The sequence below is a fragment of the Serinus canaria genome, chromosome 18, assembly GCF_022539315.1.
Source record: "Serinus canaria isolate serCan28SL12 chromosome 18, serCan2020, whole genome shotgun sequence".
Taxonomy (NCBI): Eukaryota; Metazoa; Chordata; class Aves; order Passeriformes; family Fringillidae; genus Serinus; species Serinus canaria.
Genome location: NC_066331.1, coordinates 9689416 through 9716763, shown reverse-complemented (window position 1 = coordinate 9716763; position 27348 = coordinate 9689416). Strand labels below are relative to the sequence as shown.

General features: G+C 44.4%; 1 pseudogene; it reads left to right on the top strand.

Annotated features, from left to right (window-relative positions):
* Positions 1-711: 711 nt before the first annotated feature.
* LOC103825319 (myosin heavy chain, skeletal muscle, adult-like) lies at positions 712-15381 on the top strand (annotated as a pseudogene).
* Positions 15382-27348: the final 11967 nt, after the last annotated feature.

Here is a 27348-nt window from a genome sequence, read left to right as displayed (position 1 = left end):
TGTATTTTCAATCTACAGTAATTTATGGAATTCTGTTCAGCAATAAGAAACAACTGCCTTTCCTATTTTACAGGGTTGGCCATATTCCAGGATACAAGCTGTTACCCAAAGGTAATACACTGAATAGTCCATTCCTATTCTATATTCTAGGATAGGACTTTTAAAGAGCTGCACAAATTCTCTTCATAAATCTTCTTATATTCCAGTTGAATTTGCTTAGGCTAGATAGTAGGAAATAGGGAAGATCTAAAAAATGAAGTAATTTTTCATTTTTAATAAAAAGGTAATCCTTTCAGCAAGAAAGTACTCTCTTGAAGACTCATGGCTGATAATAAAGGACCTGAACAGAGAGTGATTTTTCTACTACTAGATTCTTTATGTGAAAAACTCAAATCTTGCCAGAATTCAGGGTTACTTACCAAACTGTACTCAATATTCAGATCTGTTTACTGCTACAGGATCTACAGCTTGTAGAAGCCTAAGCCTTACTCTTGGGTTCAGACTAGGGTACTTTTAACTTCAAAACAAAGTGGATTTAATTGGTTTCTTGCTAAGAGTTTATTTTGGAGTCTAACTAGGAATTTATTTTCTAAAGAGCAAGAAGCAAGGAGCTTTCTCATTGGTATTAATTGTATTATTCTTCTTGATGTCCAACAACATTTTGTTCTTCACAAGGCACCTCTGCTGACAAGATTTCATTAGAGGACAGACATGGCCTCTGGAGATGCTGAGATGGCTGTTTTTGGGGAGGCAGCTCCTTACCTCCGAAAATCGGAGAAGGAGAGGATTGCAGCCCAGAATAAACCTTTCGATGCCAAGTCATCGGTCTTTGTGGCTCATCCCAAAGAATCCTTTGTGAAAGGGACAATCACGAGCAGGGAGTCAGGCAAAGTCACTGTCAAGACTGAAGGGGGAGAGGTGAGTCAAAAACAAGGCTGAAGGACAACATTTGATCTCCACTTTGAGCTTTTAGGTGACACATGTGGATCTTTTGTTTCCTTGGCAGACCCTGACTGTGAAGGAAGACCAAGTCTTCTCCATGAACCCTCCCAAGTATGACAAAATCGAGGACATGGCCATGATGACCCACCTGCACGAACCCGCTGTGCTGTACAACCTCAAAGAGCGTTACGCAGCCTGGATGATCTACGTAAGTGGCAGCAGCAGCTTCCTCTGGGCAGCCTCAGGAGCTTCTGGGCCAGGCTCAGGGGAAGCCAAGGTGCTGTGTCCCTTCCTTGCAGACCTACTCGGGTCTCTTCTGCGTCACCGTCAACCCCTACAAGTGGCTGCCGGTGTACAACCCCGAGGTGGTGTTGGCCTACCGAGGCAAGAAGCGCCAGGAGGCCCCTCCACACATCTTCTCCATCTCTGACAACGCCTATCAGTCCATGCTGACTGGTGAGTGCTTGATTTCCTTTGAGCTGTTCTTGAAATTGTCTATCTGTAGAGGGAAATGTAGGGTATTCTCTGGAAATATGGTGCCACACTTAAAAAAAAAAAGTGTGTGTGAAATTAATGGAAGATTAATGCACTTAACTCTAATGGTCCGTGAAAGCTGAGTGCCAGTGCTCCCATTAGAATCACTAAAGACCTGAACATAACCTAGAGGGTGTAAATTCACTGGAAAGAAATCACCTATTTTGTGGTGCAGACCTTATATCCTATAAATGATGTGTATAATAAAAATTTAAGTTTTCAAGCATCAGTGCTGACAAATAAAACAGAGAGCTCTACCTAAAAGTGGTATGTAAGCCTCACCTGACTCACTTAATATGCAAATAGATTTCATTATGTAGATGATGGCCATGTGATCTAAATTACATACAGCCTTCAATGATCTCTGGAACTCGCGCACTGGTTTGTCGCTGCATCTATAAATCAATTGCAATGTATAGTGAAAAGTAAGCTTCATTAAAAAATATCAAGGGAAAAATAAAGCTTTTAGCATTTGAAGTGGGCAACTTAAAAAAAATTCTTGCCACTTTTCCCTCTTCCTTTCACCTCTTATTTTCTCTTCCTTATATATGCATTGAAATGAAAGGTGTGCAGGATTTTAGAACTTCTCCTTTCTTTTCTTAGACTCTGGGAAATACATTCAGAATAGAAAAATAAAAAACGAATATTGTCCATGTATAATCTCAAGAATGCATAATATATGCATTATACATTCTGTATATATAGGGATAAAAAAAATAGAGGTGAAAAAGGATGAAAGATGTTGGTCAGATGTTTCTGTAATTAATGATGCCTCCAAATTTTGATAAGATTATTCTAGAGACTTTTAGCTTCAGAAGAATTTACATACAAAACAATTACAACCACAATATTTCCCTTGCCTATTAAAAGAGAAATAAGTAGCTTGATGGAAAAGCAATGTCAGGAAAGGCATAAGACTACTGAAGTTTTTCTGCAGTGATCCCTTTATAGAACCAGTTGCTAAGAGCTGCAGTACTGCTGACAGCAGTAAAAGTACCCACTAGAATTGCCTGGGCACTTTTTTGCTATTTACTGTTCCTGATCCTCTGGAAAATTCAGTTCTTATTTTTCTCCTAGTTCTTGAATTTCTTATTTGTCTTTTCTTACCTCTGTTTCTTACCTCTGTCTCTTCACAGATAGGGAGAACCAGTCCATCCTGATCACGTAGGTACCCCCTGCGTGGGTCCCTGGGGCTGCCCGGTGCCAGGGCACCTCCTGCCTGACCACGCACCCTCTGCTTCTCTCTTGGCTTTGGCAGCGGAGAATCCGGGGCCGGGAAGACTGTGAACACAAAGCGTGTCATCCAGTACTTTGCAACAATTGCAGCCAGTGGGGACAAGAAGAAGGAGGAAAATTCATCAGGCAAAATGCAGGTAAGTCAAATGAGACTTATTTTACCAATCTGGACAGCAAGATACATGTTGGGATCAATGCTTTTCTTTGGTCATGACATGATTATTGGAAAGGATAACTGGAAAAGGATAATTATCACCCTGCAGGGAACGCTTGAGGATCAAATCATCAGCGCCAACCCACTGCTGGAGGCCTTTGGAAATGCCAAGACCGTGAGGAACGACAACTCCTCACGCTTTGTGAGTTATTAATTGGTACAACTGTCAACACCAATTTGAATATTCTTGCTGTCCAGATTAGTAAAATAAATCTCAATTGACGTTCCTGCCGCTTTCAGGGCAAATTCATCAGAATCCACTTTGGTGCCACAGGCAAACTGGCTTCTGCTGACATTGAAACTTGTAAGAGATTCTCCTGGATTGCTCCCATCCCTTCCCACATTCCCATCTCCATATACATTCCCACAAGTGCCTAACTCTTTCTACCTTCCTTGCCAGATCTGCTGGAGAAGTCCAGAGTCACTTTCCAGCTCAAGGCGGAAAGGAGCTACCACATCTTTTATCAGATCATGTCCAACAAGAAGCCAGAGCTCATTGGTAGGAAAGATCAGTAACTTTTTTGTAAGGAAGATCACTGAGCAATGGTTCATTTTCTATTTTGGAAACTAAATTAAGCTTGTTTTTCTCCTTCTGCTGTTTTCAGACATGCTTCTTATTACCACCAACCCTTATGATTTCCACTTTGTCAGTCAAGGTGAGATCACAGTCCCCAGCATTGATGATCAGGAGGAGCTGATGGCCACAGATGTGAGTAAGTTTACCACATGATCATCTGGTGGACTTGAGCCCTGCTATATGTACATTGTTTTTCTGTTGCCAGAGTGCCATTGACATCCTGGGCTTTAGTGCTGACGAGAAAACAGCCATCTACAAGCTGACAGGGGCTGTCATGCACTATGGGAACCTGAAGTTCAAGCAGAAACAACGAGAGGAGCAGGCAGAGCCTGATGGCACAGAAGGTATCAGCAGTGAGCAAACTTTTCAAAAGAGATAGTCTTTATTACATAAGGACTTAGGCTGATTTCAGGCTTTAAATGTGTAAACTAAAAATAACAGTAGTTGGTCCATGACTAAATGCCAGTTGAGGCATTTATCTAATTTAATGATACATGTACTTTTTCCTCTGTGACTCCTTTATAAGAGATCTAGTGTACACCAACAGGAAGCCAGGAGACTTCCATGTCAGTTGCTGTAACATTGCTAATCATACTTAAGGTGAAATACCCCTTGCAACTTCTGCTGTAGTATGGAGCAGCCCTAACAAGACAGAAGGCTGTGCTCCTTCTCACCCTCACCTACTGGAAAGAACCCTGACATGAGATGTGTACTTCATTAGTCTCTGTCATATCAGGAATGACTGTCCATAGCTCCATCTTTCTGAGTGATAAATCCTCCTGCTATATGACTAGAAAGTTCAAAGTTTCATACTGGCACCTGGAAGAGGATAAAGGCAATGAGGTCTCTTGAAGAATGCTTGCAGAATCTGAAGCTCAGGAGGAGTTAGAGACTCTGAGTTCTGAACACAAAAAGAGAAATTAGCTTTGTAGCTTTGACAGATACTTGTGGAGAACATTATTGGGACTGTCAAGCACTGACATTTAGGAATTTTTGAATATCAACTCTTCTCTCTTTTCTGGTGATAGTTGCTGACAAGGCTGCCTACCTGATGGGTCTGAACTCAGCAGACCTGCTCAAGGCCCTCTGCTACCCACGAGTCAAAGTGGGGAATGAATATGTGACCAAAGGCCAAACTGTTCAGCAGGTAGAAGAAACATGGTAAAGTGGAGCATGCTGTGATGGTTCCCACTGATTTTCCTGTGCTGTGTATAGTAACCTCCAAAGCTTTCTCTATGCTTTAGGTGAACAATTCAGTGGGTGCCCTGGCCAAGGCTGTCTATGAGAAGATGTTCCTGTGGATGGTTGTTCGTATCAACCAACAGCTGGACACGAAGCAGCCCAGGCAGTACTTCATTGGTGTCCTGGACATTGCTGGCTTTGAGATCTTTGATGTAAGGAGCAAAGCTTTCCAAGCACTTTTGTAGAACTGTAATTGAGAAATTTGAAATATATTTCATAGAAGTGATTATCTCCCTACACTGTTTTGTAGGGCTTTTAGAATCATATTTTTAATCCTGAAAAACAAGATAATCTTCTCATTGCTCTAAATTAGAGACTTCTCTTTTCTAAATATCCTAGAGATATTGCAAAGGAAAACTACATAGGAGGGTGACTTGTACTTAAAGTATAAGACTTGGTGAATTAGGATTGTACAAGAAAACACCTTGGTATTTTTTCTGATCCTTGAAAGTGTTGTATGTCTTTATGTCTGGCAGTACAACAGCTTTGAGCAGCTGTGCATCAACTTCACCAATGAGAAGCTGCAACAGTTCTTCAACCACCACATGTTCGTGCTGGAGCAGGAGGAGTACAAGAAGGAGGGGATTGAATGGACATTCATTGATTTTGGCATGGACCTGGCTGCCTGCATTGAGCTCATTGAGAAGGTATCCTTCCAGTTCAAGTTTAAAAAAAATTGGGTATTCTATGCTTGCAAAAAGAAACAACTAAGAAGCATGTTAGAATATTTTGGCTTCTTTAAACATATACTCTGTGAAAGTGGCAACAGGGTAAAAGTGTTTTTGGAGATCATTACACAGATATGAAAACTTTCGATTAGAGAATTCATTGCCAAATTACAAAATTAAGTGAAAAAGGTCATGTTCTCCAAGTACTTACCAGTAAACAGGTTTTATGGAGAGATCAGTATTTCACACTGTCATATCTATAATAATTTCTTCTGCAAAGGAATTTCCATAATTCTGAATGAAACAGCAACAATGAAAAAAGTTAAGCCCTAATTAATTTTCTCTGACTTAAAGCCACCATGGGAGCAGCTTCTTTTTTTACTTCAGCAACTTTCCAACCAAGAGATGTCTCCTTTCTAATCTGTTTCTCCCTCTTGTCTGTCATAATCGCTCCCAGCCCATGGGCATCTTCTCCATCCTGGAAGAGGAGTGCATGTTCCCCAAGGCAACTGACACCTCTTTCAAGAACAAGCTCTATGACCAGCACCTGGGCAAGTCCGGCAACTTCCAGAAGCCCAAGCCTGGCAAAGGCAAGGCTGAGGCTCACTTCTCCCTGGTGCACTATGCTGGCACAGTGGATTACAACATCTCTGGGTGGCTGGAGAAGAACAAGGACCCTCTGAATGAAACTGTCATTGGGTTGTACCAGAAATCATCTGTGAAGACCCTGGCTTTACTCTTTGCCAACTATGGTGGAGCAGATGCAGGTCAGTGTTTGTGGAAATGGTATTTTTAATGTGGGAGACTTGTCACAGAATTAAAGCCATAACGATTAAAACATTTAAATTGTTTCATGGTAATTTTAAAATGTTGTTTACATTTATTCAAACTGTAGAGGCTGGTGGTGGCAAGAAGGGAGGAAAGAAGAAGGGTTCTTCCTTCCAGACTGTCTCAGCTCTTTTCCGGGTATAGTACTGTATCTGTTATCACTGAAATGTGAAGAAAGGGGGTGACCTAATATTAAATTTGAAAGAGCTATTTTATATTACTATAAAGGGGGTAAATTTCTTTGGGAATTTCACATCAGGTTTTCCAGGGTCAATTTTAACATTGCAAATATGTTCCAAAAGAAGCATTCATTGTTCAAAATCATGGAAATCTAATTTGTGGTGTTTTTCTCTCTTATTATTTTTTTATTAGCAGATATCATTCATATATTCATATTTTTATGTCTTTGGGTCATCTAGAATGGTAATATTAGTAATCCTGCATTTCTGTTGAGGAGTTGAAAATAATTTCCAAGGAGATATATATCTCATTGTAAAAAATACCCGGTTTTTTAAAACTAAAGTAGATTGACTTCTGAAGGAAGAATGTGAAAAATCTAAGTAATTTATTTTTTGTGAACATGTGAAATTATATATAAGTTTTTGCAGAACCAATAGCAGCACTGTAGTATTTCACTCTGGTGCTCAGTATCTTCAATTAGAAGAAAATTTTTGATTTCTGTGGCTTTATCTAAATGCTCTAAAACCAAGCTTGAGAAGTTGTGAAATCATTACCTTGGTGCATCAAACACTCGATACAAGGAAACTCACACTGGTAACTGGTTCCTCTAGGAGAATCTCAACAAGCTGATGACCAACCTGCGGAGCACTCACCCCCACTTTGTGCGCTGCATCATCCCCAATGAGACTAAAACACCTGGTAAGAGCCCCAAGCTAAAAGATCCTTGCTCTGATACATCCATTCCCCTCTGCACTGCAATCTGTGCCACTCATTTGTGCTCTGCATTGCCAGGTGCCATGGAGCACGAGCTGGTGCTGCACCAGCTGCGCTGTAACGGCGTGCTGGAAGGGATCAGGATCTGCAGGAAAGGGTTCCCCAGCAGAGTCCTCTATGCTGACTTCAAACAGAGGTGAGAGCTCTGTGCTTGTCAGCATGACTAAAAGCAATGTTGGTTCATTCATGGGTCCATTTAGGCTGTGCTCTATTTTCAAAAACAGTTGATGGGGTTTAGAGGCTACTGCGTGTTGCTTGGAAAAAAATAGCCTTATCTTCTCTGGATTCCACAGATACAAGGTGCTTAATGCCAGTGCCATCCCTGAGGGACAGTTCATCGATAGCAAGAAGGCTTCTGAGAAGCTCCTTGGGTCAATCGATGTGGACCACACCCAGTACAAATTTGGACACACCAAGGTAAAAATCCCTCCCCCATTCACTGCCTGCCTGGGCTTTGCTCTCTCTACCTGACAGTGATGTGCTGCAACGTTCCCTCTCTCAAGGTGTTCTTCAAAGCTGGGCTGATAGGGATCCTTGAGGAGATGAGGGACGAGAAGCTGGCACAGCTCATCACCCGCACCCAGGCCAGGTGCAGAGGCTTCCTAATGAGGGTGGAGTACCAGAGAATGGTGGAGCGCAGGTACACCTTCCTCTTCTTCAGTTAAAGAGTCATTCAGCTTGGGGGGAACGGTTGACACTCATCAGACTGAGAATATTCATTGTGCATTTTAATTATTCCTCAGGGAATCCATCTTCTGTATTCAGTACAACATTCGTGCATTCATGAATGTCAAACACTGGCCATGGATGAAGCTGTTCTTCAAGATCAAGCCCTTGCTGAAGAGTGCAGAGTCTGAGAAGGAGATGGCCAACATGAAACAAGAGTTTGAGAAAACCAAGGAAGAGCTTGCAAAGTCTGAGGCAAAGAGGAAGGAGCTGGAAGAGAAAATGGTGAAACTTGTGCAGGAGAAAAATGACCTGCAGCTCCAAGTGCAAGCTGTGAGTTTATCACCTTTCTTTTATCACTCAGAAAATAAGTCTATACATTCAGACTGTTCTTTATGAACAGAAGATCAGACTACAGAAGACCAAAAGTCATAAATTTGGGAAATTATCCATCATACGAATGTGAAGGTGAGGAAACAAGTTCTGGCAGTGATGTGGTAAGCACTCTGAAAAAGAGTTTCAACTGGGAGTTGGTGCTCTTGTCTTCAGAGGAAGGAGGCAAATGTAAATTCTCGAAATGATGTAGAACAATGAATTAATTTTGTGGCAAAATGCAAACAACACTTGAAAGTGGTATTTGTGAATGCAGGTGCAGGAAAAGCTATCCTCCCTTTGCTTGGTTAACTAGCAGTTAAGATCCTTCTGTTGCTGGTATTGAAGGTCAGGTTCAGCTGCTACTCAATGATAAAAGAGTCAGAGCAGAGAAAGTTCAAAACATTAGAATCCACAAAATTTTGTCTCCCCAACAGGAAGCAGATAGCTTGGCTGATGCTGAGGAAAGGTGTGACCAGCTCATCAAAACCAAAATCCAGCTGGAAGCCAAAATTAAGGAGGTGACTGAAAGGGCAGAGGATGAAGAAGAAATTAATGCTGATCTGACAGCCAAGAAGAGGAAGCTGGAGGATGAATGTTCAGAGCTGAAGAAAGATATTGATGACCTTGAGCTAACACTGGCCAAGGTGGAGAAGGAAAAACATGCCACTGAAAACAAGGTATGAGGTAGAACCTGTCACTCACACTCTGGAAAAACTTGTCTTGTTAGAAAGTTTTAAGCACCATTTTCTGTCTGTGCTTGTTCCCTTCTTCTCAAAGGTGAAAAACCTGACTGAGGAGATGGCAGCTTTGGATGAGACCATTGTGAAGCTGACAAAGGAGAGGAAAGCCCTCCAAGAGGCCCATCAGCAGACCCTGGATGACCTGCAGGCAGAGGAAGACAAAGTCAATACTCTGACCAAAGCCAAAAGCAAGTTGGAACAGCAAGTGGATGATGTAAGCACGCAGACATAGAGCAGGAACAGGACAGGTATGGAGTCCAAGCTGGCTGGCAGGGTCCTGATGGTTTTGTTGTGTTTAGCTGGAAGGGTCCCTGGAGCAAGAGAAGAAACTGCGTGTGGACCTGGAGAGAGCGAAGAGGAAACTGGAAGGAGACCTGAAGCTGGCCCAGGACAGCATCATGGATTTGGAGAATGATAAGCAGCAGCTGGATGAGAAACTGAAGAAGTAAGTGTGGCTCTGGGGCACCTGAGTGCTGGGCTGCAGCACTTGTCTTTTTTCTTGGAGCTCTAACATGGTTCACTTGGCCCAAAGGAAAGACTTTGAAATCAGCCAGATCCAGAGCAACATTGAGGATGAACAAGCCCTGGGTGTGCAACTTCAGAAGAAGATCAAGGAGCTGCAGGCAAGTGTCTGTTCCTTCCCCTGCCTTGCTCAGGCTCAGCTCAGGCAGGAGGAGGGCACAGCTGTGAAGGGTCCCTGCTGTTCTGCAGGCCCGCATTGAGGAGCTGGAGGAGGAAATTGAGGCAGAGCGAACCTCTCGCGCTAAAGCAGAGAAGCATCGCTCTGACCTGTCCAGGGAGCTGGAGGAGATCAGCGAGCGCCTGGAAGAAGCAGGAGGGGCCACAGCAGCTCAGATTGAGATGAACAAGAAGCGTGAGGCAGAGTTCCAGAAGATGCGCCGTGACCTGGAAGAGGCCACGCTGCAGCACGAAGCCACGGCTGCCGCCCTGCGCAAGAAGCACGCAGACAGCACAGCTGAGCTGGGCGAGCAGATCGACAACCTGCAACGCGTGAAGCAGAAGCTGGAGAAGGAGAAGAGTGAGCTGAAGATGGAGATTGATGACTTGGCCAGCAACATGGAGTCTGTCTCCAAAGCCAAGGTATGGTGCTTCTGTCATGTTACTGCCCTATTATACACGCCCTAATACATGATTTTGATTCTGATTATATTCTGCTGTCTCATCCAGTTGCATTGTTTTTCACCTTGAGAACAGCATGCTAGAATTTAGTGGTAGCCTTTTTTTTTAACATTACTTTGATGCACAGGCAAACCTGGAGAAGATGTGCCGCACTCTGGAAGATCAGCTGAGTGAATTAAGACCAGGGAAGAAGAACATCAGCGCATGATCAATGACCTCAATGCTCAAAGAGCTCGTCTGCAGACAGAGTCAGGTAATACACTCCTATATCCCCTCAAAATGGAACAACTCTAACCAGTGATAACAAAAAAAGATTGATGCTTTACTCAAATTGATCTAGTCTCTGTAAGCTGGTCTACTGTGCTTTAAATAAATATTGATTAGATATTGATTCTGAATGGCAATCTGTCTGAAAACCTTCTTAGGTGAATATTCACGTCAGGTGGAAGAAAAAGATGGTTTGATATCTCAATTATCCAGAAGCAAACAGGCATTCACTCAACAGATTGAGGAACTAAAGAGACATTTAGAGGAAGAAATAAAGGTAAAGTTACTTCCTGTAGGGGGTTAATTTTGGATTGGGAATCTGTTTACTTTATGTTTCCTACTCTCACATAAAATTAGAATGTTTGCTGTATCCTTTTAATTTTTGAGCTATCAAGCAAGGTGAGAAATTTTTCCTCCTCCCTCTGTGGTGTAAAATCTAAGGAAGACATCCCTCCCAATGTGGATACTGAGACAGGAAAAACAATTTCAAGTCTTTAATCAATTTATGATGACAGATAAAAATTAATTGAGATATATCTAAAAGGAAATTGCACATCTTAGTCTACTTTTTCACAGTGGCAGCTGAAATGTTAGAACATACTTAAAAGGATTCAATGATTTGCAGCTGTATAGCAGTCATTTACAATTTACCCATAATCTCTCCTGAAAAGGCATTCTAGATTCTTAAAACATGGAATGAATATGCCATTTTTTCTCGGTCTGACTTTAAATGTCATAATCCAAGAATTTGCAACAACTATCATCAAGTTAACATTTTACTATCCCACGGGAAATTAACTGTCCCAACCCAAATGTCTTTCAAGGCCAAGAACGCCCTGGCCCACGCCCTGCAGTCTGCTCGCCACGACTGTGACTTGCTCCGGGAACAATATGAGGAGGAGCAGGAGGCCAAGGGGGAGCTGCAGCGAGCCCTGTCCAAGGCCAACAGTGAAGTGGCCCAGTGGAGAACCAAATATGAGACGGACGCGATTCAGCGCACGGAGGAGCTCGAGGAGGCCAAGTATGTGGTGATAGAAAAAGCAGAAAAGGAGAACTGAAAATTCAAAGGTGACATTGCAAGGGAAAGATCACTATATTATGAGGAATAAGTCATGGATCTGATTTTCGGAAGAGCAATAGAAAATGAGAAACTTTATCCTAAAATATACATAGTGCTATAGTAAAAGCAAAGCCTAAGGACAGCATCAATGTAGCCCTTAGCACTGTGTGACTGCAAACTGCAAATTGAGTAGGCACACTACTCAAAAGCATGCACTGATACTCAGTATAATGTGATCTGACCTTATCTCTCCCAGGAAGAAGCTGGCCCAGCGCCTGCAGGATGCAGAGGAACAGGTTGAGGCTGTCAATGCCAAATGTGCCTCCCTGGAAAAGACAAAGCAGAGGCTGCAGAATGAAGTGGAAGACCTGATGATTGATGTGGAGAGATCCAATGCTGCCTGCGCTGCTCTGGATAAGAAGCAGAAGAACTTTGACAAGGTCTTTTGGCCTCCAGCACCAGCCCTCCTGGCCAGAGCATGGCCCCGTGATGGCCCCAGCCCTACTCACTGCCCGTTTCTCTTCAGATCCTGGCAGAATGGAAGCAGAAGTATGAGGAAACGCAGGCTGAGCTGGAGGCCTCGCAGAAGGAGTCGCGCTCTCTCAGCACGGAGCTGTTCAAGATGAAGAATGCCTATGAGGAGTCCTTGGACCACCTGGAAACAATGAAGCGGGAGAACAAGAACTTGCAGCGTAAGTCCTGGCCCTCTGCTCCTCACTGGCCTTTCTATCAGCCATTACCACCATTGTTCATGGGTCTGTACCTGCAGGTCTGCAGAGATGCCTGTCACCATGGTAGGACAGGGCCCTTCCCATTCTGCTCTGTGCCTGACCAAGCCATTGATCTTTGTTCCCACAGAGGAGATTTCTGACCTCACGGAGCAGATTGCAGAGGGAGGAAAGGCAATTCATGAGCTGGAGAAAGTGAAGAAGCAGATTGAGCAGGAGAAATCTGAAATCCAGGCTGCTCTGGAGGAAGCTGAGGTACATGACATAGTCACTGGTGTCTGCAGTAAAGAAATGAGAAAAAAGGGCTAACAAAGCCTGGGTTATCCTCTCTTCTGGCTGGGGAGGGCAGAGAGCTGAGGTATCTAGAAATATCCTATCATTCTCTAAAAAACAAACAGTAGGTTTATTGGTGTTACTAATACTTGTGTCCACTTGTCCAGGCCTCCCTGGAACATGAGGAGGGGAAGATCCTGCGCCTGCAGCTTGAGCTGAACCAAGTGAAGGCTGAGATTGACAGGAAGATAGCAGAGAAAGATGAAGAGATTGAGCAGCTAAAGAGAAACCACCTGCGAGTTGTGGAGTCCTTGCAGAGCAGCCTGGATGCTGAGATCAGGAGCAGGAATGAAGCCCTGAGGCTAAAGAAGAAGATGGAGGGGGACCTGAATGAAATGGAGATCCAGCTGGGCCATACCAACCGCCAGGCTGCAGAGGCACAGAAGAACCTGAGAAACACCCAGGCTGTGCTCAAGGTCCGGTCAGCAAAGTAATGGAAAGAGAAATGAGAGCCTGATATTTCTGCCACTCAAGTGACTGACACCTAATAATTTCTTTTCTCTTTCTTTCCAGGACACCCAGATCCATCTGGACGATGCACTTAGGACAAAGGATGACCTGAAGGAGCAGGTGGCCATGGTGGAGCGCAGAGCAAACCTGCTGCAGGCTGAAATTGAGGAGCTTCGGGCAGCCCTGGAGCAGACGGAGCGGTCGCGGAAAGTGGCTGAGCAGGAGCTTCTGGATGCTGCCGAACGTGTGCAGCTCCTCCACACCCAGGTCAGGGTGGGGAACAAAAAGCTCTTGACACTGACCAAACACATAGGGATGGAATTTACTGGAGAACCATCAGTACTAGAAAGGCCTTATAACTCCTCTACCCAAGGAGAGGCATGTTTTGCATCAGTTCCCCAATCCCATTTCTGACATTTTGTAAACAACTTTTGTAAGAATAATTCCAGAGAAAGAATTGGAAGCTGGAAGGGGAAAGTCTAAACCTTCAGGCAGAAGGTTTATTATGGCAGGTTTTAGAATTCAACTCTTGCCATTTCCTTCCCATTGCACAGAACACCAGCCTGATCAACACCAAGAAGAAGCTGGAAACAGACATTTCCCAGATTCAGGGTGAAATGGAGGATACCATCCAGGAAGCCCGCAATGCTGAGGAGAAGGCCAAGAAGGCCATCACTGATGTGAGTTGGGTGCTCCTAGCATTGCTGAGGATGACTGTACTCTCCCGAAAATATCTCCACTCCCAAAATGGCTTTGACCGTTTGCCCTGATCAGGCGGCCATGATGGCAGAAGAGCTGAAGAAGGAGCAGGACACCAGTGCCCACCTGGAGAGGATGAAGAAGAACCTGGACCAGACAGTGAAGGACCTGCAGCACCGTCTGGAAGAGGCTGAGCAGCTGGCACTGAAGGGAGGGAAGAAGCAGATCCAGAAGCTGGAGGCCAGGGTGTGTAGGGCTGGGGCTGTGCCTGAGTGAGCGTGTCCCTCCTTGGAGAGACATTGCCAGGGCAGCTGCAGGGATGGGCTTGTCCTTGCAGGTGCGGGAGCTGGAAGGGGAGGTTGATGCTGAGCAGAAGCGCAGCGCTGAAGCCGTGAAGGGTGTGCGCAAGTACGAGCGGAGGGTGAAGGAACTCACCTACCAGGTAAGGCAGGAGCTCTCCTGCTCTCACTGGGCTTTCTCACAGTGAGTCACATTCTGTCCACACCATCCCCAAGGGCAATTGGTAATCTCACGTGATGCAGAGCCAAGAATTGACTCTCTATTCTGTTTACCAACTGCTTTAGTCTGAGGAAGACAGGAAGAATGTCCTGAGGCTGCAGGATCTGGTGGACAAGCTGCAAATGAAAGTGAAATCTTACAAGAGACAAGCTGAAGAGGCCGTAAGTATCTCTCTGAGTGCTTGGCAAGAATGACTTTCCCAGAGGGTAGTTTGGCCATTGAGGAGATAGATACAAGATTGTTGGAAGATGCCACTCATCAGTAATGAAGTTCTCCTAATTCTCTGAAAGGATCAAAAATCAGACTTGCCAATGAATCACTAAGAAGATTACTGAGGAGGGCAAATGCACCTAGATTTTTTGCATTAGAACCACAAAGCAACCTAAGACTCCTATAAGGAGTCTTAGACCTAATATCAGTAACACAATCTATTAAGAAATTTGGAAGAAACTTTTTTTAAAAGTTTTTATAGCAGACAGGGAAGGTCTTGTAATTGGCCTCCCAAATAACTTTTTATTATGCTTTTATAATTTTACCAGGAACTTTTGCCTGTTTCAAAGCATGCAGCAGTCAGGGATACACTGAGGGAAGCCCTACAGCCCCTGAATTTAAGATTACCTGAGTACGATTTCTTCATTGTGGAAACAATGTCCAGCACAGAGCAGAGCTTCTGGTTCAGTTAAGGCAATTTATGAGAGGAGCCCTCTTATAATTGTTTCTCATAAATTCCTAACCCCACTTAAGCATCTGCAGATGCAGATGAACATTTGATTCTGCACTAAAAATAATCACATTTCCAGCTGCGTATTTTGCTTCCTTCCCACATTCCAAAGCAAAATTTTGTTCAAATCCCATCATGCTCCTTCTAAAATAGATCTTCCTCAAAGGCAAGGATTAGGAGCTCTGTGTGAGGCTAATGTGTGAGCAGTAGAAGAAACAGGATGGAGATTTGTGACTTCCCCCAAGGGAAAAGCCTCAGCTCAACAAAGCCAAGGTGTAAGAGGAACAAAGCCCCTGCCCATGGCTCCTCACTACTGACTCCCTTTCCCCACACAGGAGGAGCTGTCCAATGTCAACCTGTCCAAGTTCCGCAAGATCCAGCACGAGCTGGAGGAGGCCGAGGAGCGGGCTGACATTGCAGAGTCACAGGTCAACAAGCTCCGAGCCAAGAGCCGCGAGTTCCATAGGAGGATAGAAGAGGAAGAGTGAGGACGTCACGAGACAGCAAAGTGACCTGAGGGCTGCACAAAATGTGAACCTCTAGGTCACTTTCCTTCTGCCATGAGCCTTTGTACCCACCCCAGTGTCTAGTGAATAAAGAATGTAGTAGATTCCTCTGCATACACACTATGGCCAGTGGTTTTGTTCCTATTTGAGTTTTGTTTTCCTCGGCAATTGCATTGCAGAAGAAGTTTCCTTACTTTTCTGTCTGGGACAAGGGAGAAGCTGCTGTCAATGCTGAATTGAGGATCTGCAAACTTAGAGGCTGGCCACTGCTGTAGAGACTCCTGATAAAATCCAGCCCGTGCTCTCTCCTGTCTCCAGCAGCTTTTTGTCCAGCTCCTGCCTAATGCCTCTCCCATTGTTTTTCAGCACAGCATCTTTCCCATGGGAGAGTCAAGAGAGGGTGATCCTTTTTCTTTTTCCTTTTCCAACTCTTGTTTGTGACGCTGGTCCTCACAAACCCTAAACATCAATCTCTGAGAAAGTCATCAGAAGTTGCAGTGCACTGCACTGTGAAGGACTGACAGTTCCTTGACAGAGATGATTTCAGTCACAAAGAGCACTGTTACAAGACACCAACAGTGTCCCTACATTTGCCATCTCCCTCACCCTAGATTTCCTCAGCTGCTGCCACCAGCTGCTGCCAGTTTCTCTTGAGCAGGCAAACAGCTGAGCCTGCCTGGGGCCGTGTGCTGGAAGGGCTGTCAGGACTGTTCCTTAGTGCCCAGCTCTCACACACCACATGGCTCCAACAGACCTCTTCACCACACTGACAGAGAGAACACTCAGCTCTAGAAGATTTTCCCAGAAACCTCATGGGAATGGGGCTCTGTGTATACAGGTTAGTGAGAGCTGAGGGCTATGAAGTTAATTTGGAAAACCTTTCAGCTCATGAAATTGCTCCCACTGTTATACCTCTGTCCCTTTCGGAAGCTGTCACAGCCAGTCATGACATCCCCATTTTGCAGAAGTCATGCACACCACTGAGGAGTCAACGAGCCCTACGGTCACATGAGACACCTGGAGAGTTTCTTTGATGACTTGTCCAAAAGCACTGTCCCAAAGGACACCGATGGGGAATGACTGGCATGTCCCTGAAGAACCAACTCTCACTGTACATTTGGCTGTGTCTGTTCTTACTTCCTACAGCCTTCTTTGGATTTTTTGTAAAATCAGCTTCTTCTTCCTCCAGCTTTCTGCCTGTTTCTCTTGCATGCACCCTTTTGTATCTCTCTGCCTCTCACGGGTGTGGTTGACAATAAAGCAGGAGGCCCCACGCCCTGAGCTCAGGGACAGGTGCACATCCTGAGGCAGGACCTGCCCTGAGCACAGCTGGGCACTGCTGATGGCACTGAGGGCTGGCCCTGCCCCCAGCAAACTCACAGCTCCCTCTGCCCTCACCTCCTGCACTCCAAGGCCACCAAACTGCCCCTCAGCCTTCACAAGAGCCATGGCTGGAGGAGGGGACAAGGCTGAAAGGAGCTTTGGAGGAGGCCCATAGCAGGAGGATGAGCCCAGCACGTGTCTCCTTTCATGCTCAATGTCAAAAGCCCAAAATAGCCCCACCCTCCCAAGGCTCCTGTGCAGGGTCGTGCCTGTTTGTGGGGATGATCTGCTTCCACTAATAGCGCCTGAAGACATTCCTGGGCGGGTAGGCTGCCTTCTATGTGGCACTGCAACGTGCTGCCCTGGAGGAGCTGGACATGTGTGCTGTGTCCCAAGGCAGCAGCTGCTATTCTTACCCCAGAGAGACTCAGTGCAGCACAGCTCCATTGCCAGCTGAAAGGTTAGATACCAGAAGGGGGCCCGAGAGTGCTCTCCCTGCTCAGAGCGTGAATCCAGGCTGTTCCCCTTTGGAGCCCATGCAATGGCCCTGTGGCAGCCCAGTGCCATGGCCATTCCTTGCTGGGATGTGCTGGCCCATGGCAGCACAGCCACTGTCCAGGTACTTCCAGCAGTCAGCCAGTGCTCCTTGGGGTGGATGAGGCTTTGCCTCTCTCATTTTGACCGGTAAATGGAAGAGACAGGCTGGGCTGTAGGTCTCAAAGTGCAGCATTTTACAGCTGCCATCCTGGAGTTCCTGGGTGAGGATGAAGGTAGAGGCAGGGCTTGCTCTGACGTTCAGCTGCCATCCATGTCCCTTTGCTCAAGCTCTGCTTTCCCAGTCCTCATGTAGGGAACGATGCAGGGCCGTATTCCAGAATATGGCCTACAGTGTCAGGGAGTATCAGGGAGTATCAGGGCTGCAGGAGAAGCCCTGGCCAGGCAGGTGGCTCTGACATGATGCTTATGGAGACTCAGCCCTGCCTGCACCTTGACTCCCCTGGCCCTCTGGAGAGCTCAGGAAAGCCATGTCCCAGCCAGGTACAGTCACCATGGGCAATGAGAGGACACTGAGCCCAGGCCATCAGCTGGGATGGTGGCTGTGCCTTGTCCCTCAGGCCTTGGCTGTTGCTCTGACAGCACAGGTCACATCAGCTTTCTCCTCAGCTTGGGCCTTGTCACCTGAGACTGAAGTTCCTTTAGGGATCCTTGGCAGGTAGCCAACAACATTATTCCTGGTGAGAGGAGCAGGAGGTGCTGGTCCCAGGGCCCCATCAGGCTCCTGTCAGTCACAGGGAGCTCCTGGGCAGCAGCTCCAGCACCCAGTGCCAGGGGATGGCAGCCTGGAGCCATCGAGGGGACCTGCTCTAGGCCCTGCTCCTCTGCAGACCAGCAGGGAGATCTCCCTGAAACCTGGGTGCTTCAAACACGCTGAACCTGCTAGGCCCATCTCGTTTAAACCTGGGTGCTTCAAACATGCTGAAACTGCTGGGCCCATCTTGTTTAAACCTGGATGCTGAAACTGCCTGGCCTACCTGTTAGGAACAAATCACAGCAGAGGGGTTAAAATCCAGCCAGGTGGCTCAGCCAGTTTCATGTGTTCCCCACTGGGACATGACAAAGAACAGGTGAGATAGGCCAAAGAACAGCTGGAAATGTTTGGGTCATCAATGCTGGAATAAAGACCTTGAGCTGACAGAAGCAGGCACTGCTCAGGGCACAGGGCCTCATGTGCACTGGGCACTCTGCCCAGAAAGGGAACCATGGAGGTGCTTGGGAGTGTGTGGCTAGCAAAAGGACAAGACACAGTGTCAGTGGCCCTGCCACCTCCACTGCACAGCCCAAGGAGCAGCCCAAGGAGAGCAACTGCAACAGTTCTCTTGGCAACTGTGATCTGGCTGGACCTTTATAGTGTAGGCACCAGGAGAGGCCTGGGGCTCTGAACACCCTCACTCTTCCCAGGATGAGGTCCAGCTACCACACTTAAGGACTTCCTGGACTCTTAGGTCAGCAGGAGTGACAGAAAAAATTCTTGGCAGCCTAAAGGGCAGATGAACCATTCCCATGGTCTACCTCTATGGGACTGCAAAACACAGAAATTATCAAGACATTCTTCCCCATAAAGCAGATTTGAACATGGCACTGTGAACCCAAGCAAAGCTCACCTGACCTTCACTGTTCAATGAAAAAGAACAGCAGAGCTACATTGCAAAGAAGAAATCCTCCTCCTCATCTTCTTTGTCTTCCTTTCCTGCCCTGATGTTTCCTTCTGCAGAGGGGACATATTCCCCTAGGACATGTCAGCAGGACCAGCTTCCCAGGAGAGAGGGCTGCTGTGAGAGGTAGGGTCAGTTTCTAACACACACTGCAAAACCAGGCCATTTCTCCTTAAGCTGGCAGAGCAGCATGATAAGAGATGATCAGTGGGGCAGAACAGCAAGTGCTGAGGACCTGGCACCTAGACTGAAATGGGTTTTAAGGGCAAAGGATGGAAGTCCAAAAAGGTGAATGCCAGTCTGAGGTGACAGCACATTCAATGGGCCCCTGGATCATACCTGTAATGCAAATCAAACTGTGGGGCAACAGGGATTTTCCTGTTTGACACTAAGATTAATGAGGACATTCTCAAAGACTCCCCATGCAATCACTGCTGATTCCACCATGGCAGAATGTGCAGAAACTAGGTGAGGAAGGGCACGGGAGACAGCCACCCCTAAAGATGCTGCTTCTGTCCCAAAGGGGACGGTTCCATCTGGTAACCTCTGTACAGCCAAGGCTGCAGGCACAGAAGTGTCCTCCAGCTCCAGTGTCCTCCAGTCATTTCCCTCCTCTTGCTGACAGGGCTGAGGTCTTTCCTTCTGCCCTGGCTTGTGGCAGTGAGTTGCCCACAGCTGCAGGAGGGAGGGGCTTTGGAAGGCCAAGAACAGAAAATTGCCCTATTTAGGTGAGCTGTGCTTCATGTCCTTGCTTTGGTGGATCCCTTGCCTAGGAGAAATCTGTGGCCAGAATATGACTTTTCCATCATGATAGAGCTACTGAGATGGACACAGGCTGTCCCACCATGAGTCTGCCAGAGACCTGGGTCTTCAGGGGAAAAAACTCTGGCCTAAAATGCCCAGAGATACCATGGCAGGTAAAGAATACATGAGCATCCTGTGCTGTGATTTCTATTGCCTTTTAAAGCAGGGGTATTCAGTGCCACACTTGGAAACCACATCATGGATCTGCCACAGGAGCTGCCCTTTGACCACACCATGACTATTACAACTCCCTGCCCGATTCCCTCACATGGTTGTCACATTGCAGAATTTGTGAAGGTTCTGAGAGATTTTTGGGACAGGGACATATAAACACTTTGAGAGGGTGAAATGGCATCAGAATTAAAAGCAACTCTGAGAAACAGGATAATTTGTCTCAAATCTTCAGAAGTAAATGCAATAAATAGAAAAAAAGTACTTTTGTAATGATTAGTCAAGAAGGTTTATAGCTTTTGAATTAGGAGGAAAAGGACGTGGAGGTTATAACCCATCAAAAGTATATTCTGATATTTCTGAAGATTTCTAGGGAATTTTTTGGTTTCTATTTGTGCTCATATGTTACTGTGGCAGACCTAGAACATTTCCATGGTAGAAAAGAATTCACTGGGCTGGGATGGTAAATAAGTGAATAATAAAACCAGCATTTTTATTTTCAATAATATATTTTGAGCAATATAAAATTATTAAAATCTCAACCATAAATTATGAATACCTTGAAAATATGCTGTACTTGGAAAATTATCTTGTTCCTTAGCATTCTAAACTCATATCACACTTATTGAATGTTTTATGTGCAGGGATTTTTAAGGATTCTTACAACTTGCTATAATTTTCAGTCTAAACAAATCATTTCAAACAAGGTGTGCTCTTCCTAAAGCCATCTTTAGATAGATTATTCTAGTCCTACATGTTCTCCTGGGAATTATAGCACAGCTTTATTGAAGATCCATTTTACCTTATCAGGACACATGTAGAAGACCCATGAGAAAACAAAGTTTTACTGTTCTTAAGGTGTATCCTCTCAAAACTGAAAGCAAATTTGGAGAACCCTCTTCTTCTAAAGTACATAATGAATATGGTAATTACCAATACTAAACATCTGGTATCAATACTGCAAACTTTTTCCGCACTTTAAAATGCCTTGTACAATTTGGGTTTAATGTTCTGATGTCCTTGTTTTATGGAGAGAAGTGGTAAACAGTTTTTATATAATTGCAACATTCACTTAGAGGGAAAAAAAGGCTAGTTGTGCAAATCTAAGCAAATTTATTCCATCGTGTAGCCTCTCTCTGCTTCTCTTGCAAGTACAGTTAACAGAGAAACAAGCCAATTATTCAAGCCAATTTTATTTCATATTGCTGTTCTCATTTCTTCTCTTTCCATGCCATTGTCCAGCTTCTTTTGCCTTTTCCTTCTCCTTCCATTGCCATCAGAGCCTGTCCACCTCACTCACCTGTTTGGTAACTGAAGATTTTCAGCTACTCTGGCATGTGATGGAAAGGGCATCCTGAATGTCACCTCCTCATCCAGAACCTGCTGCTCATGTTTCTCTGACATATGCTGTGAAGATGGGAGGAATTTGAGTAGCCATAGAAATCTCACGCACACAGAAAGCAGTTTATCATTAAGTCTAAAAATTCTGGGAGTCAACTGTCACTAATCGCTAGCTGGTTTTGCCCTCCCTCTTCACTTTCCTTTTCAAGACTTACTTTTCCTCAGTGGGCAGACACTTAGGTCTCACCAAGCAAAATAAAGACATTCCTAGGTTCAAAATAAACTGTTGAAACTTCAGAAGTCCCATATGTTTTCTCTGCTGTGAGATCAGCTAACAACTGCATTAAATATTGCAGAAATGAGTCTCCAGAGGTAGGGGCAGGATCAGAAGAGCTCAAGGCCATCTCAGTCCATTCACAGCTACCCTGAGATACAAGGATGTTCTGAGCAGGACAGGCACAAAGGTCAGCTCTCTCCTGTTCTGTTCTTGCGATGGCCAAGCCAGTTACTGGCCCAAAGTACCCCACCAGTTTAGTTAATCTCTCCTTTGTTAGGCTCATCACTGGTTTTCTTGCCAGACACAATCCCCAACTCTTTTTCTCTCCATCCATTTTAGCACTGCTCATCTGGAATGATAGCTCAAGTCTCTGAAGGACTAATCTTACCCAGGTAAAAAATTACCCAAATTAAATATGCCAAAACCAGAGAAAGTACTCAACATATTTAATTTAACTCAACACAACACCCATCTTTCTATAGTAATTCAATGTAAAATTCATTCTTACCATCTCCAGGGTCCAGTGTTCAGCCACATCTTAGCAAAAGTGTCACAGTGAGAAGCTTGCACCAGAGAATTAATGTTCTGGCATTTCTCCTTATCTCATGCCAGCATTCCTGAGAGGTCTTACTTTACCCAGGGATCTTCAGCAAGAGGCTACACATTCCTCATCAGTCATTAAGGATCCGCAGGCAAAAAGGTCCCTCCTGGCATGTTTTAAAAATATTAACAGCATAGCTGAGAATAGCATTTGCAAGCTGCAAATCCCATTGCATTTGCAAGCTGCAATTCCCATTGGAAATTTTCCTTCTAGAATAATGTAAAACTAACATGAAGGAGTAAAAATGCTGCACATCTTCCATTTTTTAACAAGAAACCTGGGTGCTTATCTTTGCATTTTGGATCAAGGCAGTATATGAGACAATGTCTTTTCTTGCATGTTGATAATTTCATTCCAATAGCTAAAGGCTTTTCATTAGAAGATAAACTATTCTGGTAACCCTGTCTATTTTCCAAATCTATGTGATATTAACCTTTTTTGGCAACAATAGGTATGTATATCTCTTCCAGGTGTAGCATTTGGATTAATTTTGTTTTCTTGGCTCAGTCTACTGAAACTAAGCTATTTCTAGAATGAGAAGGGAGAGAATTAATTAAAAGGATTTCCCCACAATTCTTGATTTTCATCTCCAAAGTATGAAGCTCTTCTTGAGACATTTGCTCTTTGAGACTGAAAAAGAAATGTTGAAAAGTGTTAGGACATTCTGAAATGAATGATGTTGTAGTGAGTTTGTCTCCTGGATTCCTATAGGAGTGAAGGCAGAACTCAAGCCCTTTCCATCCAAACAAAACTTTTGCTGCATCAACTTCTCATTTACAATGCACCCACATTACTGCATCTTCTCTCTCCACTGCCTGTCCCTCTTCTCTTTAGATCCCCTATCCTGCATTACCCCATCTCAGTTTCCCCACTGATGAGTGCTCTCATTTTCTCACCCTCACCCACCTAACCTCAACATGTCCTTGGTGGCGTGTCCCTTGCAGTGAGCTCCTGCTCAGGCACAGGGTGGGACAGGCTCACACACACTGCTCCTCTGCTCTCCCAGCTGTGTCTGAGCTTAGTTTACATGGGCCATAGTCTGCCAGGGAACCAGCACATCCATGCAGATCCTGCTCATTCCTGGTCCCTCCCATGGCCCTGAGCACCTCCCAGTTCTCAGTCAGGGCATCAGGGACCCCAATTGCCTGAGGAGGAGCTGCAATGACCCAGGCACAAGGAGACACAGCTGTTTGTGTAGTGCACCTGAGCCTCCTCTCCAGGTCCTCAACCCACAGCAGGAGATTACCTACTGGAGCAGAAGCTGAGCATCTCTGAGCTCTGCCCATCCTCCCAGGGCTCACTAGCAGGAGCTGTTTGCTTTATCCTGTGAGCTTCATGTTGCTAGGGAAATAAGTAGGACATTGGAGTCATGCTTTTAATCTTCATCTAGTGGTGGTAGTAATTACTTATCAAAACCAAATTTCACTCTGCAATGCATCTTGTTATCCCCCTGAATCTCTACTGCATCTTTCCCATGAAACGCCGTGCCATTCTGTAAGCAGTAAAACCTCACAAGGCCTGGATCAGTAGACATGTCCATCATATAAGCATAATCAGTGTTACATTGGAATCTGCTGTTGCTTATTGACTTGAATGAATTATCTCCAAAGATAGAGTTAGTAGGAAATAAGTGTCATAGTAGCCAATCTTCAGGAAAAGTTTCTGGACTCAAAACTCCCCAGTCAAAATCTCAGTGAGCCATGATGCTACCTAACATGTGAAAATTTCTTTATGACTCTATAAATGAGTACTTCTTTATTTACTGCCCACTGAGTGGATGTCCTACTGGATAAACAAACATCCTGAAGACATGTCTGAAATTTCCAATTGTCCTGAGAAACTAATGAAAAAGTAGAAACTAATGAGACTGCAAGAGATAGTTGATGAGCATATAAAATTATAAATTGAACATAATTTCACTGCTGCACCATAGTGAATGGGGAAATGGGACCTCACAGTTTATTTTCTACTACAGTGGACTCTGCTGGCTGCCACAGGGCAATCTGTTTATAATAAGATTCAGCCTAGAGAAGATGAAAATGCCTTCTTTGCCAAATCTGAGAAGTGCTCATCTTCAATCACTTTTTTCAAGCTGCATAATAGAATGGATGAGAATTATATGAAGATCTGATCACTCTTTTCTTAGGTTTATTTTTTGTTAATAGGTTCTGACACCAGAACAAGTACCATGGGGCTTCTTCCACTGAAGACACTCATTAATAAAAGTATTGAAACATGGATAAAAGTAATGAAGAAAACACCACTCTTCCAGGCTGTGAAAAGTTTTCCACACTAGAATATTATAAACTCTAGTCTCCAGTTTACAATGCAAATCTAAAACTGGTGAGATTTTGCCAGGCCATGGGCTGGAAATCTGTGTATGTACATACTTTTACTTGTTGCTAAGTATTCTCTCTCTCTGTCTGCCTGCTAACACAGAGTCTGAGATAGAAGAAGTCATATCCTAAGGGCTGGCAGGCAGCGAGTCAGCTGCTTGATGTCTTTCTTAAGATGGTTTTATTTTCAGCATGCTTCAGTCTCTTCTTCAGGGGAAATGTCAGCCCTGCAATACCTTGCCCACCCGACATTGCTGAACAGGACATTCTGTGTCCAGGGTCTGTGCTCACTCTTCCTCTCCTCTTTTTGAGTGTGCCGTGTTTTGCTCTCAGCTGGAGCAGAGTCCAGCCCTGCAGTGACAGTAGCAGAACTGGGAGACAGTGGTGGGCAGGATCTATTCAATTTTTCTTTTAGTGTTAAGGCATCACTGCTGCTTTCAGTCCACCCTTTCCTGAGGACTAGCAGCCCAATAGCTTCCTGGGCATGTGTCTCATTCTTGCCTGTTGCAAGGCTGGGTCCACATCCTGTACAGCACAACAGAAAAAAAGCCCCAAAAGTGCTCCACTGAGTAAACTGACTTTGTCATTTGCCACTGGGAAAGCAAAGATTTTCAGTTCCAAATGTGAGGGGAGAGAATCCCCAGCTGTCGCCCTAGGAGAAGCCTCAGACATCCCTCACTCTTCTTGCATTGTCTCAAGGAAGAGTTGTTACATACTTCCTCTGTCTGAATTCTATAAATCACAAATTCCATTCTTTTGCTCAAAGCAAAACACTTCATTTTTTTTTACAGACATGGGGATGCTGTGATTTTTAGCTGTTAAAATATTATATGGTACATGTAAAAACCATTATAATTTGCACCTAATTTTTCATTTTTGGGGACATGCAGAATGTCTTTTATATCTCATCTTTCAGGAAAACTTAATTTAATATCCTTTAAATATAATATACCTTCATATTTATCATTATAATATCTTTCTATCCATTGGTATGGATCTCAAGATTCCGGAAATCACCTCAAGTGCTCTATACGTGAGCTGTTTTTCAAGAGTTGATAATTGTCCATGAGGGAATGTGAGCTGCAACAGGTTTCTGCTTTTCTGTTTTCAGTAACATCACCTTGGACTAAGTTACAATCGGCTGCAGGTTTTTGCCAGATGGCACAGAAAATCCTTAGCAACTAACCTTTTAATAAAGAAATCAGTTTTTAGAAATACTTTTTTTCAGACAGGAAAAAAGCTATTAGTTCATAATGGGAAAACCAAATAATATTTCCTTTAGTATGTATGAAAGTGGTTGTCTGACTCCTGGCCTCTCTTACTAAATGGTATTCATTCAGTTTGCTTTTTAATGGGGTACTTTCATGCATTTTACCATTTGATGTGGAGGGTTTTGACAAGGTTTTTAGAAGTCAAAATCTTTCTAGTTTCATACATAGTCCTGATTGAAGAAAGCTCTTCTATTCCAAAGGTCATGGTCTATACTGCCATTAGGAGAGGTCTAAATATGAAAGAGCCAACTCTAGAGAAGAAGTTGAGTTATAATCTTAATGATTTTTTAAAAGTGAACATTATTAAAATAAGCAATATGTTTTATAAATTTAGTTAAAATTTCCAAGGAAAGTTTTCTTACTGATAACTAGGTTCAGAAAACAGCAATATTGGCTTTTGTAGCTTTTCTGTATTCAAGGTTTCTGTGACACTAGATCAAAAGGTTTGCCATCGAGTATTTTGGTCATTAATGGCATTTCCCACACACACACACACACACACACAAATTCCAATCCTTGTCCAATGATCAATTTTTTCTTGTGTCTTGCTTGTGTTTCAGTTGCTGGCAAGGCAGCCTATCTGATGGTTCTGTACTCAGCAGATCTGCTTTGACCCTGTGTTGTCCTTGAGTAGAAGTTGGGAATGAATTAGTGACCAAACCAGTGGATTGTTTTATGGGAATTAGGACAAACTCCTCTACCAAGTAGATGTGGCTGATAGCCAAGACTAAGTGCTTCTCTATCAGTGCAGCACTTTTGGCTACAGACAGAAGGAACTGGTAGCCACTGCCCAGACAGGCACTATGGCCTGATTGCTAGCACAGAAACTTGTTGGGATGGACTGTGTGATTGACATGTGCTGTGACTGACACCTATTTGGAAGGGAGAGTCAAGGTTGGAGAGATGAAGGAGTGTCCCTGAGGAGGTGCATCCCCAGATCCTGAGAGAACTGGCAGATGAAGTGGTTAAGCCTCTATCCATCACACTTGACAAGTCGTGATTATCTGATGAAGTTCCACTGACAGAAAAATCCCCATTTTTAAAAAGGGGAAAAGAAAGACCCAGGGAACCACAGGCTGGTCCGTTTCACCTCTCTGCATGGCAAGATCATGGAACAGATCCTTCTGGAAAATATGCTATGGTACATTGGCTGGATGGTCACACACCAAGCCACAGTGGTCAATGGCTTGAATTTCAGGTAACAAGTTGTGTCCCCCCGCAGGTTGTTTTGAAACTAGCATTATATTTTAACACGTTTGTCAAGAGCATGGACAGTGAGGTTGAGAGCACTATCAGCAAGTTTGCTGATAACCCCAAGCCATGTGCTGCAGTCAACACCCTGGAGGGAAGACAGATTCTGGTTGGATAGAAGAGTGACATTTTTTAAGAAGAAGCCAGTGAGACATAGGCCCCAGCATAAGGGAATGCTCCTGGAATCACTGGAAGTGTACAAGCTCAGGTTGAATGGGGCTTTGAGCAACCTGATCTAGTCAAAATTCCTATCCACAGCAGTGGTGTTGCACTAGATAATTCTTTTAAGGTTTCTTCCAACCCAAACCATTCTCTGATTTGTCCTTCAAGTTCTGTATGTCTGTGGAAGTCAGAGATTGTG